Raw genomic sequence first — 14,171 nt, forward strand, 5'->3', positions numbered from 1 at the left:
AGGCATCCAGAACCACACTCAAACTCCTGACAGTTTGTGCCAGTGTTAAGGGCCCACCATCAAGAGTAAGTGTTGGCACCCCAACCCTGAATCCCCCCCACCCAACCGCAGAACCTCCATCTTAGTTAGATTCAGTCTCAGTCAGCTCTTTTTCAACCATCCCACCATGGCCTCCAACCCCTTGGCCAGATTTTGTGGAGCAATATCTGGATGCTGGAGAGAAGATTGCCCCCTGAGACAAGCTATAGTGGGGGAGGGTGAGTCAGAAATCTAATAAATAAGGACCGCCTTTCCTCATATGTTCCCCCGCGAGCACTTCGGTCCGGGACCCAACATCTCCTGGCAGTGCCAGGTCCCAAAGAGGCCAGGCTGGCCGCTACCAGGGCCAGGGCTTTCTCGGTGGCGGCTCCTATCTGGTGGAACGAGCTCCCGGAGGAGATCCGGGCCCTGCGGGACCTTGTGCAGTTCCGCAGGGCCTGTAAGACGGAGCTCTTCCACCAGGCGTATGAGTAGGAGCCGCCACTACCATCATCATTATTCCATCTTCACCTGGCCCTGGATGAGGGAACATCAATGCTTCCCTGGAGCAGACGATGCTGAACAGTTCAAATATGCCATCTCTGAAATTTCATGTAGAACATCTAGAGCACTTTAGTCAGTAACTCGTTATGAATGTTTTTGTACTGTTGGATTTTAAATGGTTTTAATTATGTTTTATATTGGCGTTTGCCCCTATGTAAGCCGCCCTGAGCCCGCATTGCGAGGAGGGCGGGGTATAAATTGAATTAAATAAATAAATAAATAAACTAAAGGGACACTTTAGGCTGATCCTGCATTGAGCAGAGGGTCGGGCTAGATGGCCTGTATGTCCCCTTCCAACTCTGTGATTCTACGTACACCACCCTGAGGGAGAAAGTGTGGGATAAAAATATACTAAATACATTTTTAACAGCCATCTGGAAATTTATTCCCATGATGGTTTGGAAAAAATTAATGTCGTACAATACATTTATTATGGCATAAGCTGTCTTGGGCATGAAACCTCAGTTGAAAGGATAGACAAACAGACGGATGATCGGGAGGTGGCAGAGGAAAGAAGGAGATGGGTGGGAGACTGTTCTTTCAAATGGAGAATGTTCTTTCAAATGAAAACCAGAAGCCTAGCAAAGCAAGGGAGAGATATGTCGTATTGGCATGCAGAACACCAATGAAATTGATACCTGGTCAAAAGAGGTAAAGACCTTATCAGTGTAGATATAACCCACACCCAAATGGTGCCGCCTTCCTGGGCATTCTGCAATAGAAAAGGGAACATATTCTAATGAAGACCCTTTCAAATGCAGACTCCAAAGCGGAGTTGCTGATTTGAAATTCATATGCAGATTGAACATTATCAGATATGGGCTCAAGAGAGACTGGAAAGAGCCAGCTCACTACACTAAGTAACTGTCTCTGTGTACATTGTTATCTGCTTTGGCAATGCATCACCGTTTGGGAATCCCTCACCCCCCTTCACACACACACACTCACTCTCTTTTTCATTTGTTCTTTTCAGAGAAAGTGACACACCTCTCTTGCATTGCTGGACCTTCTGGCTACCATTTCCCCCCCAGCCCAGTGCCGGATTTATGCATAAGCTAAATAAGCTACAGCTTAGGGCCTCACAATCTGCTGGAGCCTTATTTGTCATTTTAAAACCCTTTAATTATGTAATTATTTCTGTGATTTTGTAAACACATCCTTTATTTTATTTTAATAAAAATTAAAATATATATATTTTCAAATATTAAAAAGGCGTATATATTTTAAATTTTTCTGAGACCAGCTGATGTAATTTAATACAGTAGGGGGCCTCTGGGTTTTGTATAGCTTAGGGCCTCAGCAAGTCTAAATCCGGCCCTGCCCCAGCCCCTACCTTTCTGCTTGTACTCACATCTATGTATAGCTGTCAACTAAGGACAACACTTTGTGCATCTGATGAAGTGAGCTCTGCCCCATGGAAACTTATGCCACAAGTATTTAAGAAGACACCGGATTTTATTTTCCATACCTTGGTTAAAAAAAAAATACCAGCTTTACATGACAGGTTCAAAAGGTGAGGAAAATACAAAAGAAAGCATGAGGGATGTCTGTTGGCTTCACCCACATATTGGCAGCTGAATTCTCTTGCGGACAAGGCAATCTGATTGCAATATTAGTGCTGTATTCAACAGTGGATTTGAGGCAGCCCCAAACTCATGCAGAAAAGAGACTCATTCAAGATCTCAATTAGATCTTGACGCATCCTGCTCCTATGTATCTTGAATTCATCAGCGTGCTGCTTTGGGTTGAGACACAACTGCTGCTGTTTTATGCTTTTTTGTTTTTTGCCCTTTGGCCACAGTTTCAAAAACTTTGTTGTTGTTTTTCTCTTCATCTGTGCCGGGTGTGCGTGTGGGTGGGGAGGCAGTATAGATGCCAACTTTCTAGATGAAAACATAAGCTAAAGTAAATTGCTTAGTCTTTAAGAGATCACAGGCCTCGTTACATCTCTTTTTTCCATCTCCCTTGTGGAGTAGACATAGAATACACTGGGAAGGGGCCATGGCTCAGTAGTGGAGGATCTGCTTTGCATGCAGAGAGTCCCAGGTTCAATCGCTGACATCTCCATTTAAAAGGATAAGGTAGGAAAGATCTCTACCTGAGACCCTGGAGAGCTACTGCCAGACAGAGAGCCAGTTTGGTGTAGTGGTTAAGTGCGTGGACTCTAATCTGGGAGAGCCAGGTTTGATTCCCCACTCCTCCACTTGCACCTGGCTGGATGGCCTTGGGCAAGCCGTAGCTCTGATAAGAGCTGTTCTTGAAAAAGAGCAGTTTCTGTCAGAGCTCTCTCAGCCCCGCCTACCTCACAGGGTGCTTGTTGTGGGGAGGGGAAAGGAAAGGAGTTTATAAGCCGCTCTGAGACACCTTTGGATAGTGAAGGGCGGGGTATAAATCCAAACTCTTCTTCTTCTTCTACAATACTGACAATAGACCAAGTAGAAGGCGGCTGTCTGTGTTCATGTCTAAGCTGAAAGCACCAATATATGTTCAGCAAATGTGTGTGTATAAAGTGCCGTTGAGTTGCAGCTGACTTATGGTGATCTTGTACGGTTTTCAAAGCAAGAGACATTCAGAGGGAGTTTGCCACTGCTGCCTTTACATAGCAACCCTGGACTTCCTTGGTGGTCTCCCATCCAAATACTAATCAGGGCTAACCCTGTTTAGTATCTGAGATCTGACGAGATCAGGCTACCTGGGCCATCGGGGTCAGGGCTGTTCAGCAAATAAGGGAATGCAAATCCTCATGTGTGCAATCTACTGCTGCACATGAGAGCCAATTTGGTGTTGTGGTTAAGCGTGTGGACTTTAATCTGGGAGGACTGGGTTTGATTCTCCATTCCTCCACTTGCAGCTGTTGGATGACCTTAGGCAAGCCATAGTTCTGTCCGAGTTGTTCTCTCAAGGACAGTTCTGGAAAGCGCTCTCTCAGCCCCACCTACCTTCCTGGGTTCCTGTTGTGGGGAGTAGACGGGAAAGGAGTTTGTAAGCCGCTCTGAGACTCTGAGTGAAGGGCGGGGTATGGATCCAATCTCCTCCTCCTCCTTCATGGAAGGATCTGTGGGTTAGGAGGGTAAATTAAGTGTACGATTAAAAGGAATATAATTATCCCAGCCACAAAATGCTTGTCCATACAGCAAGCTCTTTGAAATGCTTCTGGAGAAAACTGAGTCTTGGGCTTTGTCAGGGCTCTGGAAGAAAGGAGTTCTTAACTTGGGGAAAAGCCACCAAGAAAGCCTTCTAGCCTGGCCTTTCTTTTGTGTCATTTTGCATGCAGGGTACTGGAAAGCCATACTCAGCCCGCCAGTGAGATCACTGTCATCCTAGTCCTATATGAAGGAGCTGCGGTGGCTCAAGTGGTTAAGACGCTGAACTGCAGGCTGTGGAAGGTCCAGTAGTTCAGCAGTTTGAGACCCGGGTGCTGCATGATGGAGTGAGCTCCCATCTCTAGTTCCAGCTCCTGCCAACCTAGCAGTTCGAAAGCAAGATATTGCAAGTAGATAAATAGGTACCACTTCGGTGGGAAGGTAACAGCGTTCCGTACGCCTTGGTGTTTAGTCATGCCGGCCACATGACCACGGAAACGTCTTCGGACAGTGCTGCCTCTTCGGCTTTGAAACGGAGATGAGCACCGCAACCCTAGAGTCGGACTCGACTGGCTTTCGAGCAAGGGAACCTTTACCTTATAGTCCTATATTGGGGGGAGAGGCTTTAAGGCACTTTGTACCTATGAGATATTCTAGCATTTGGTTTGACAGTTCATTTAAAGTGATTTTAGCCCTTATAAGCAGAGTTACACTGTTCGTTGCACTGAAGTTAGTAGGCTTAGGAAGATGTAACTCTGTTTAGGACTGCATTGCTAGTTTTCAGATTAAGTAGTCCACCAATGGCCTGTTTTAAAAAATAATAATTAATTGGTTGTAACGTAAAAAAATTACTATCATTAGATGGAGTAAGGGGAAGTGTCCTCATGCAGCAGATTGTCAGCAAGTTTATTTTATATATATATATATGGTGGGCTGAACTGCATGATACAAGAAATCAGGGCTTTTTTTCTGGGTGAACGCACTGGAACAGAGTTCCAGAACCTCTTCGACAAAATTCTTTAAAAAAATATTTAAAAGTTCATGAGTTTTCGGTATACCGGCTGAAAACTTCAATTCCCTCTTGAGAGTTCCAGCAGCTCTTAAAAAAAAAAAAAAAGCCCTGCAAGAAATATAGCAATCCCCCTCCCCGTTTTGAGAGGACAAAATGAAACAGACTTTGAGAATACATGGTCAAGGTTTTACAAATGGATGGAAGAGCACAACAAATAAATCATATGGACATACAACTGAAGTACAAGGAAATATGAACTATAACTTTCTTCTTAGTTATGAACAAAGATTTAGTCCGAAATGCAAGGTTGAAAGAATAAAAAGAATTGTTAATGTATGAGGTAACTTAACAGACAAAATAAGGTTGTAAATGGAACACCCCCCCTTTATGTATGTCTGTTTGTTTGTTGCTTTTTTGTTTGTCTTATATAAAAATAAAAAGAAACAAACTGGTGCAGAGAGAAATGAATCTAGTAATTATACAGCTGTAATCTTTAATAATTATATAATAAAATAATTATATATGGTGGTGTTATATTGATGACATTTTTGTATTATGGAAGGGAATCTTAGATCATTTACAAACATTCCATACCTGGCTTGACAACAGAGATAAGAATTTAAAATTTGAATTACATGTAGACCAAAACTTTTTAGACGTTATAGTTTTCAGGGATAATAACCAAATTTTTACAAGTTTGTCTAGAAAACAGACTGACAGAAATTCCTTCTTCAGATATGACAGCCACCACCCACCACATGTGAGAAATAATTTACCTTTTAGTCTGTTTCTCAGAATCAGGAGAATTTGTACAAGATTATAGGGTTTTTGAAGGGAGGCATCAATATTACAGAAAAATTTGGCAGACAAAGGATACCTACAGCAGGTTCTACAAACATCTCTTGCCAAGACTACTGCTAAAGAAAGAAGTGAGATTTGAATGAGTAAGAAAAAGAGTGACCCTGGGAGGCTTGTATGCCATCTGACTTACAATTCTGTAAGTGCAGCCTTGAAAAAGAGCATTTACAAGAATTGGCACATATTGGACGATATTCCAACATGCAATAAAAGACTTATTGTTGCTTATAAAAAGTTAGTTTGAAAGATCTCTTAGTCTGAAAGATCTCTTAGTCTGCGCCTGTCCGCCGGGAGGGCGGGGTATAAATACAAATAAATAAATAAATTAGTATGAGGCCACACTTACCCACATAAGAGTACACAATCTATTCTACCAGGATCCAGCTCACCATCGGGTTACTTTCCCTGTGGGCATTGCTGTTTTTGCCAAAATACAAAATCCATGAAATTTTTTACGAATCCTGCTGACAATAATATTATTTTAAAGAATTCACAGCATGTCGTGGTGATCATGTGGTTATGCAATATCATGTGGATGTGGAGAAATGTATACTGGTAAGACGAGTAGACCTCTTAAATTGAGACTCTCTGAACATAAAAGCAATATATCTCATAAAAGAATTGGTGCTTCTCTGGTGGAACATTTCTTAGAGTACAAGCACAAACCCACAGACCTCTTGTTTTGGGTTATATTCAAATCTGATAGGCAAGATTAAAGAATTCTGTTGAGGAAAGATGCTGAGTGGATTTTGAGGTGAAAAACCCTGCACCCTAATGGGTTAAATGAGAACATCTCCTGGCAGATGCTTATGCAGATAAGAGCCAGAACAAGCCTGGACAGCTCAGTTTGTTCTAGTGTATGTATGGGAACTGAACGGAAAAGAATCTGAGAGGTCAGTATGATTTTTAGTGTCTAAATTAACAAACAATTTATACTGTGAATTCTTTGTAAACGTGTAATATATAGCATATGTTAATGTTGCTTTGGTTTTCTTAATGACAGCTTATTGCTTGTTTGGAGGTTCTAGCAGGGGAGCCCAGCTATCATATACCCTTGACCGAAGAACGGTACACTCCTTCTATCTGGGGTGGTCGTCCTCTTCCACCGAGCACGCAGCTTCGGGAGGGACGCACATGGAGCGGTGAGGGAGGTAGGAGACACCCGCCTAGCAAGCCAGATCAGCTGACTCAACCCTGGCGATCAATGGGGTGACAGATGTCGCAGCCAGATCGCCCTCACATCCATGACAGCTTATTATGAATTGTGAAAATGTCCTGCATTTTATCCGTTTTTAAAATAATGTATCAAATATGTCCTATTTTTAATTATTTCATTAGATTCCCCCCAATGGAGCTGCATGTAGGGGCTGTATAATTATTAAACATGTAGGGGCTGTGTAATTATTAAAGATCCATTTCCCTCTGCACCAGTTTGTTTCTCCATCTTCATTTTGCCTTGGTGCGAGCCCCCTTTTTCTTCGCACACATGAAGCCACCTCATACAGAGTCCAACCATTGCTCTGTCAAGGTTGGTATCATTGACTTTCACTGGAGTGATTCTTCAGGGTCTCAGGTAGAGGTCTTTCACATCATGTTCTGCCCAATTATTTTAACTGGAGATGTGGAGGAATGAACTAGGATCTTCCATATACAAAGATGTCCCTCCAGTGGCTGAGGGATGTGCTCTTCTGTTCTAACCTGGTTTCAAGACCAAAGGAATTCCACCATTTAGGGGCCATCCCCTAAATCCCACCATTTAGGGGCCGTCCCTGCCCCTGGTTGCTCAGGTCTCTGTTTTTCCCCTGAGTTCACGGAACACAATACAGGGATTAATCAACAGATATTAACGCCCAGGAAGTGGGGGTAGGCAGTCAATATACTATATGTTACATAGGAGGAGAATCTGAGATTCAGCCATTAAAGTCAAAAATGGAAGTCAGTTGTATTCATAAAGATCTGGGTTATGGTTATATATGATTTATAGAGAAGAAAATGCCTCGTGTTCTCTCCCACTATGCTTTTGGGCTCTGTGCCTGAAAATGTTCATGAAGTGGATGCAAAGAACAGGAATCAGATCGGTCTTAAGGATGATCTGGAGGGAAGAAACCTGTCCTTCCATTTCCCAATGCATATCTGATCCTGACAAGCACTTCTGTACAACCTTTTACCCACAGAGAGTCCCAATGAAATCACAATCAGGTTACTCAATATATTAACTTTTCCTATCAGGCTGATTGTTACGATGGCAATTGTGGTGGTCCCAATGCCAGTTCTTTATCTATGGGGGTATATATATTTACTTTAGATATACTGTTTTATAGGCTTCTCAAGAAAGAAAGTTGCAGATACTGATGTGTAAAGAATGAAGTTGCAAATGATGCTTGTGTTCCTACATTTTTCCTAGCTACCCTTGTGCCTTCAGTAGTTGCCTGCAGCCACAAATTCAACCAGTTTCACTGGCTCTGTGATGCAGTGACTGAGGGACTGTACCTGTCGTGTTTGTACCTGCTCTGAATTTCTAAAAGAAACAAAACCAGTGTCAAGAAAACAGCTACTGTCAAGCTATTCTTCTTCCCATGCTGCTTATGTGGCACATGAATCTTCCATGGCTCAGCCCAATATATAAAATTATCTTGAAACATATGTCTGCATGTTGATTGTTAAAATGTTCTTTCTTCATTCAAGAGAGCCAAAAAGGTTTACAAAAAACTCAGACAGCCCAACAGAACATTGAGTAAGATAAATGCTGATTGTATGAAATCAACAAACCTGCCACCGTATAACCACAGCCACTAGTTATTATAGAATATGTTCTTATACAAAAGAGATGACTAGTGGGGGACATGATAGAGGTTTATAAAATTATGCATGGGATGGAGAGAGGTGACAAAGAAATTTTTCTCCCTCACCCAAAATTCTAGAACTTGAGGGCTTCCAATGAAGCTGATGAGCAGTAGGTTCAGGACAGACAAAAGGAAATTCTACTTTACACAGAGAGTGATTAAAATGTGGAATTTGCTGCCAGAGGATGTAGTGATGGCTACAGAAATAAACAGCATTAAAAGAGGATTAGATGGATTCATGGGGGATAAGTCTATCAATGGCTACTAGACATGGTGACTGGGGGGGACCTCCACATTCAGAACATCTGAATCCCAGAGCCAGGAGGCAAAATTAGGGGAAGGCCTCTGGATTAGGTGGACCACTAGGTAAGTAAGGACACTGGACTAGGTGGACCATTAGTCTGACCCAGCAGGGACTGTAACCACTGCCCCTCCCTCAACACAGTTTCATGATGCTCCAAATGGATCTACAGAACTGAATGGTCTACCAACCATATCAAAAGCTGCTGGCAAATTCAAAATGATCTGCAAGGAGGTGGTTCCCTCATCCACATGTAAATGGATAAACCTTAGTTTTAGTGCTACCCTCAGTTAGGTATGTCATAAAGTCTCAAGATTCATGGACAGGACCCACTATAGCCCAGCCTTTCATAGATTAACCCCCATAAGTTATACCACAGTGCACCACAAGCAAAGTATAGGAGGAAACACGAAACATCATGCCAGTGATAGCTTCTGATGACTACAGCAAATGAACCCGAGCAGCCCCTCTGGAGTTTGTACCCTCATACTCACAATCTCTGCAATGACCTACATCACGATGACCTACGTTTAAAACAATGGGATACTTCAAGTCTTTATCCTTATCTATTCCAAAAGGCTTCCATTGCAACATAAAACACTTCCCCCTCTCCCCCACACAAACAGGGAACATTATCTATGTCTTTATTCATTGACCTGTTTCCCAGATCATTGTTCATTCCTGCAGCTGGAGGTGGTGCCACCATGAGTGACTTTTGTCAGTAGAGATGACTTGTGGGGAAAGGAGGAGCTGTGGTTCAGTGTCAGAGCATCTGCTCTGCACGCAGAAAGCCCCTGGTTCAGTTCCTGGCATCTCCAGTTTAAAGGGTCAGGTGATAGGTGATGTGGAAAGAGCTACCTTGACAGACCAGCAGCCTGAGTCAGGATAATGCAGCTTCACATATTCATATGATTTCAACTAGGGATGCTATGAAGTTCATGGCAAACCAATCCAGCAGATGGATGCACTATGCTTTTCAGCGGCACTCTCTTATGAGCCAAGCCTTGGATCTGTTCAGTTTGCAGTCAGCAGAATCAAACAACCTTGAAACAGCACCATAGCTGTAGTCGTGGGATCTCCTGTCTTTGCCAGTGGTCTTGCATCTAAATAGTACATGAAATCTATTCTCCTCCAGGATCATGGATGGTCAAGTCAGGTCATTAAATGATGTGTGTGTGTGTGTGAACTATGCCTCGCATAAGGCCATGCAAAAATGGGCATGCCCCTTGATAACACAGACTTACATAGACATCAAGCTGGATAATCAGTGGTTGACTGATTGATTTGCTCACTGTTTCTGTCTAAGGTAGACTGCCAAGCACTGTGCAGTGACAAGAGGTCTGTGGGGGAAGGGGAACACCCAAACTCTCATTGGACTGTGTGAGAACATGTACGTGTGAAACACTGACACTTGTACTGTAGTGTACTGTATTGTCTTAAGACTCAAAAATAACCCAATAAGCTGTCTTGAACTGCCCACAAACAGCTGAATGACCAGGGAAAAAATAAACTGGATGTGAGCCAATTTGGAAGATGTTTGAGCACCCAAATTTCAACTAGTTTCAATGTTCAGCACTATCTCAGATTGTATTACTCAGGCCTGTTTCATCCTGAATGCAAGTATGTAAAACTTAAAAGAGGATGGCCACGGAGAGCGAGACAAGCCAGTGTTGTCCTTTGCTAATTTAATAATGTTTTTAAAATGCATCGGGACCAGGGCTGGCATCAGCACATTGCGAGGCTGGGCAGCTGCCAGGGCTCCGGACTTCTGATGGGGTCCAATGCCACTGTCCCTCACCCAAACACCTCCCCTGTTGTCAGTCTGTACCCAGGTACCCAACTGCCCAGCATCGTTAAGGAAGGGCATGCTGTTAGAGTACAGTGGTGGCACTCCTAGTGGCAACGACAGAAACTCTCAGCTGCACATACTGGCCAGTGCTGTCAGACAAAGGGGGTGCAGCCTTGCGGGTGGGAGAAGGATGCGCAGGCAGGTGGGCATGCAGGAGTCAGAGTGGAAAGGAAGGCAGGAGGGGGCTCTGGTGGTGAGAAAACGGGGTCCCATGGACATTCTCTACCAAGGCCCCCCCCCCCGACCTGGAAGTGGTTGTGACCAGGACACCAGGGCAGCAACACGTGAATGGGATTTAAGAAACCCATCTGCATGCAGGATTGGTGATGGTGGTGGAAAGTGCTGTCCAGTCACAGCTGACTCATGGTGACCCCCGTAGGGTTTTCAAGGCAAGAGACGAATAGAGGTGGTCTGCCACTGCCTGCCTCTGCGTAGCGGCCCTGGACTTCATTGGTGATCTCCCATCCAAATACTTACCTTGCTTAGCTTCTGAGATCAGATGAGATCAAGTTAGCCTGGGCCATCTAGGCCAGGGCCATGCAGGATTACAGCCAGGGCTATTTTTGGGCAGGAACGCACAGGAACGGAGTTCCGGCTGGCTCCCGAGTTGGCCACGCCCAGCAGGAACTCATTAGCATAATAGGCCACGCCCAACAGCAGAAACTCATTAGGATTAGCTACATTAGGGGTGTGTGGCCTAACATGCAAAGGAGTTCCTGCTAAAAAAAAAGCCCTGGGTTTTGACAGTAAGCAAAGTAAACAGAATAAGAAGCAAAAGGTGGGTGTAGCTGGATGACCACACTTCTGGTAACATGGGGGTGTGGCCTAATATGCTATTGAGCTGTGCTGTCTAATATGCTAATGAGTTTCTGCTGTTGGGTGTGGCCTATTATGCTAATGAGTTCCTGCTGGGCTTTTTTTTTTTTTTTTTACAAAAGAAGCCCTGATTACAGCCCAGGTTTGGACTCATGCTTAGGAAACAGTGAATGCTGGTAGAGCTCCTCTTCATCTGTGCTATAGCACTGAGTTGCTTCTTACTGTTCCCGCCATTGCCATTGCTTGGCAACCTTCCTGGAACACTCCTGTGTCCTGTAAAACGGAGCTCTTCCGCCAGACTTTTGGAGCCGCTGCCACCATTGAACATCATCAACACCTTGCAGTTGAAGGGTAGGAAGCCCTGCTGCCTCTGGTGTCTATAACATCAGCCTGTGCCAGCTGCCTGTAAGACACCTGGAGTAGACCTAGGAGCCGGTTATGAGTAGAAAGAACTAATACGGTCGCCATCATGATTTAGCAACAACAATACTAGCACTTACTGTACTGTTAACGGGTTTTAGCATTGTTTTAAATGTTTTAAATTGCCGCATTGTAAAATATACTGATTTTATGTAAGCCGCCCTGAGCCGGCCTTGGCTGGGAGGGTGGGGTATAAATTTGAGAAGTAAATTTAAAAACTCAATCTATAATCTGAGGATCACTGATACTGAACACTGCTTTGTCTCCTTTGATCTACATTAGCTGCAACAAAAAAATCCGGCAAGCTCTCATGTGATGGCAACATTGCTAAGAGCTCAGGGCAGTGCAGTATAGAAACTCTTGGGGCTTTTGGCTCTGAAATCACTGAAGTCTTCAGTGGTCTGCTTGCCACAAACTGGGTGAAGTTGGAAACTTCTCCATGTCGTGCTGAAGGGGGGGGGGATGAATGGAGTTCTGGCAAGTCACCCAGTCGAATAATGAAGTAACGTCTACACTTCACAGCCATTTATGGAAGCTTGCCTAACCTGACAACATCCCATCGCATCCCATTATTTTTAGCGCACTCTGAGCGAACAAGGACGCTGATGATTTGGAGAGATGTTTACACAAGGCTAAACACCCGATAGATTGCAGCGGGAAACGTGGGCCTTTCTCACTTTAAATGTGTCGATGTTATATTAGCAAAGTAAATTGGTGCTCAGATGCTGATGTGTGCAAAGTCGAGTTTCTCTTTTTTCCATCTCAAGACCTTGGCAACCAGTCAAGCAATCTGTCTTTGGTGCTAGTGTTCTACCTATGGGCCACACACAGAGGACGATGCTTTTGAGCCAAAACTAACAACCAGGTTTCTGGGATTTTTGCCTATGCGCCACGTGAAAAGGCACTGCACCACCTGCGTTACAAACCTGTCAGCGTCAAGGACGTTTAATTGGCTGCCTGGTCCTCACTTATGGCTTGGCTTCCTTCATCTTGGATTGTCCTCGACTCGGCAGGTTTCTCAGGGGGTCTGGCTGGCAGGCCTTGCTTGTGTATTGAGGGTCTCACATCGACTATATTATCTGGGATCAGGAAGGCATTTACCTCCCTCTCAGAATATATTGGCTATTGCACGTGGTGTTCCAGAGAAACCAGGGAGGTCTAGCGGAAAGAGCACTGGATGTAGGTTCAAATTGCAACACAGTCATAGATTCAGTATGGACTTTTTCACCATCTCTCTCTCTCTCTCTCTCTCTCTCTCTCTCCCCCCCCCTCTCTCAGTCCTCCATTTTCAAACAAGGACTAATCACCATCTCTGTGCTCTGTGCATCTCTGAAAGCTTGGGGAGAAATGCTTTGCTCAGTTACAGTTTAATACACGGTGCATCAGAAAAGAAGAATAACGTTTCCCAAACTTCTGATAGTTGATGCATATTTTCCCCCCAGAGGTAAAATGAGTGGCAGACTTCCCTTTTCCACAGGAAGACAATAATGAGCAAAAGTGTGAGAATTGCCTCAAAAGAATCCATCCCTTGTGTTTCTGCATGCTGGAAGACAGCCAATACCACTTCCCTACCCCAGATCCCCAGAAGACCAGTATAGATCTGACACAGGGCTCTGCCAGCTCCCAGAGTTCCCCGTTGGAGGGACATGCCCAATAGCACTTCTGCCAACATGAGGGCTATATTATGACAGCCAGCTAAGCCAGAAGGTTGATTCTCTCCTTTCTCCCCCACACTGCTAGGACATCAGCATGCCTCCTGGTGTGGAAGGAGTAAAAGCCCAGAGCAGATCATACAGAGGCACAACTGTAATTCCAAAAGAGCTGGCTGTGTTTCTGCTGAGTGTCTCCAGCAGGAGCGATTGATCCAGCCACACTTGATGCAGAGATGCAACCAAGTACCTTCTGGTAGTTGGCAGAGCCATAAATCATGCAGGGATGCAACAGACAGCCTCTTCTGTGATTAGGAGCTTTAGGCTGGTGGAAGTGTTTAATTATTCACTACGGGTGGCAGGCTTGCAGTTATCCCTTGGCTTAAGCCTGCAGAGACTGCAGTTTTCTGCTGCTGACTTCATTGGAGTTACACCATTTTAAATCCTAGCGTACTGGCACAGCCCAACTTGTTCTACAAAACACACATGCTCACTGCTGGGATTTCTCCTTCCTCAGCAGATCCCTCATCTCTGTCCCCGTTCCTCATTTCCTTCATTTCCAAAAGCCCCCACCTCCTACAGCAGGCTGTTACTGCTCTCCTCCCCACTAGGAACAATATCCACTAAGCTGACCTTGAAGACGACGTTCTCCTAGCCTTGGGAGAGCCATTTGCCTTTGAGGAGATTCCATATCTAAATGATCTGCACCTTTATCCTGATTTGCCATGTCTTGAATGGGCCTCTGATGGGGGGGTTGG

This window comes from Gekko japonicus, unplaced genomic scaffold (genome assembly GCF_001447785.1).
Source record: "Gekko japonicus isolate JY-2015 unplaced genomic scaffold, Gekko_japonicus_V1.1 scaffold1240, whole genome shotgun sequence".
NCBI classification, from domain to species: domain Eukaryota; kingdom Metazoa; phylum Chordata; class Lepidosauria; order Squamata; family Gekkonidae; genus Gekko; species Gekko japonicus.